The sequence below is a fragment of the Electrophorus electricus genome, chromosome 25, assembly GCF_041902795.1.
Source record: "Electrophorus electricus isolate QZ-2024a chromosome 25, ASM4190279v1, whole genome shotgun sequence".
Taxonomy (NCBI): Eukaryota; Metazoa; Chordata; class Actinopteri; order Gymnotiformes; family Gymnotidae; genus Electrophorus; species Electrophorus electricus.
This window is the reverse complement of record NC_137521.1, coordinates 13,277,501-13,280,000: the sequence shown is the minus strand read 5'-3', so window position 1 is coordinate 13,280,000 and position 2,500 is coordinate 13,277,501. Positions and strand designations below refer to the sequence as shown.

The 2,500-nt window shown below is 51.3% G+C and overlaps 1 protein-coding gene across 1 annotated transcript in view; it reads left to right on the top strand.

The window, feature by feature from the left end:
• The window catches only part of sema6bb (sema domain, transmembrane domain (TM), and cytoplasmic domain, (semaphorin) 6Bb), a 117,164-nt gene that overhangs the window by 54,904 nt on the left and 59,760 nt on the right, over positions 1–2,500 (top strand). The window lies entirely within an intron of this gene.

Here is a 2,500-nt window from a genome sequence, read left to right as displayed (position 1 = left end):
TTGTTATTTATTTGCCATTTGGGACAGCGTACATAAATAAATGTAATTAGAATAAATTAGAATAAATCAGTTGGGTTGAGGTGGTTGGCTTTTCATCAGATGATCTGTGTAAATGGTTCCAGAGGTGGAGGTGTGGTGTGGGTGTGGTGGAGGTGTGATTGAGGTGTGGTGGTGGGGGTGTGGTAGGGTGTGGGTGTGGTGGAGGTGTTGTGTGGGTGTGGTGGGGGTGTGGTGGAGGTGTGGTGGTGGGCATGTGGGGTGGGTGTGGTTGAAGTGTGGTGGGTGGTAGGTGTGTAAGCGTGTAGGATGCAGAGCATTGGTGAGCCGACATAACAGATTTCCATCACCTTGGTTACTCTAGGACGCAGTTCTGTTCGAGAGGGCTACTTAATCCAAACTGTTCTTTAGTATGACTGCAGGGACTCATTGCTGTGTCTGTAATATATGACAGGAAATCTGACCAATGTATGATTTTCAGTATGGAGGCGGGTCTATAGAAGTCTGGTCCTTCTCAACGCTCTGAAGAAGGTTACGGTATTATTAGTAAAACCTCACTGTCTGTGTTCATGCGACCTTAGTCACTTAGAACAGGTGAGACAGAACTACAGGTGAGACAGAACTGTGTTCACTTAGAATGGGGACTACAGATGAGACAGAACTATCTATGTTCATTTTGAATGGGGACTACAGGTGAGACAGAACTGTCTGTGTTCATTTTGGTGAGACAGGCATTGTAACGTACCCAACTGAAAAGGCTGTTTCAAAGCCACTCTTCAATGAAAACCTTGCGATAATTCAGTGAGGTTGGCCAACTTCATGTATAAGCCTTAGCCAGGAAGGAAGATGAACCATGTGATGAATGTCTGGCTAACAGTTACACGCCTACACACTACACGCCTGCACCCTACACGCCTCCACCCTACATGCCTGCATCCTACACGCCTACACCCTACACGCCTGCATCCTACACACCTACACCCTACACGCCTGCACCCTACACGCCTGCACCCTACACGCCTGCACCCTACACGCCTGCATCCTACATGCCTACACGCCTGCACCCTACACGCCTACACCCTACACACCTACACCCTACACGCCTACACCCTACACGCCTGCACCCTACACGCCTACACCCTACACGCCTGCACCCTACACGCCTCCACCCTACACGCCTGCATCCTACACGCCTACACCCTACACGCCTACACCCTACACGCCTGCACCCTACTCGCCTGCACCCTACACGCCTGCACCCTACACGCCTGCACCCTACACGCCTACACCCTACACACCTACACGCCTGCATCCTACACGCCTGCACCCTACACGCCTGCACCCTACACGCCTGCATCCTACACGCCTACACCCTACACGCCTACACCCTACACGCCTGCATCCTACACGCCTACACCCTACACGCCTACACCCTACACGCCTGCACCCTACACGCCTGCACCCTACACGCCTACACCCTACACGCCTGCACCCTACACGCCTGCACCCTACACGTCTGCATCCTACACGCCTGCACCCTACACGCCTACACGCCTACACCCTACACGCCTGCACCCTACTCGCCTGCACCCTACACGCCTGCACCCTACACGCCTGCACCCTACACGCCTACACCCTACACACCTACACGCCTGCATCCTACACGCCTACACCCTACACGCCTGCACCCTACACGCCTACACCCTACACGCCTGCACCCTACACGCCTGCACTCTACACGCCTGCATCCTACACGCCTGCATCCTACACGCCTGCACCCTACACACCTACACCCTACACGCCTGCACCCTACACGCCTGCATCCTACACGCCTGCACCCTACACGCCTACACCCTACACGCCTGCACCCTACACGCCTACACCCTACACGCCTGCACCCTACACGCCTGCACCCTACACGCCTGCACCCTACACGCCTACACCCTACACGCCTGCACCCTACACGCCTGCACCCTACACGCCTGCACCCTACACGCCTACACCCTACACGCCTGCACCCTACACGCCTGCACCCTACACGCCTGCATCCTACACGTTGCTGCAGGTTTTGTCCACCACAGTTGCATTTTGACGAATGATGAGTTATATTTTGGAATCCACACAGCCAAACAAAAATTAAGGTCATTTGATTTTTTTAAGGACACCTGATTTTTTTTCAACCCTGTTTCCAAAGCAACAGAATTATTACCATTAAAAGAGATAAAATTGTCAAGAAAGAACAAAAAAAGAAAGAAAATCTCTATAATACAGCTTAGTATATCCAAATATACGCCTGCTGCACTCTTAGTATATACAATATATATGCCTACTGCACTCACAGTATATACAATATATACGCCTACTGCACTCACAATATGTACGCCTACTGCACTCACAGTATATACAATATATATGCCTACTGCACTCACAGTATATACAATATATATGCCTACTGCACTCACAGTATATACAATATATATGCCTACTGCACTCACAGTATATA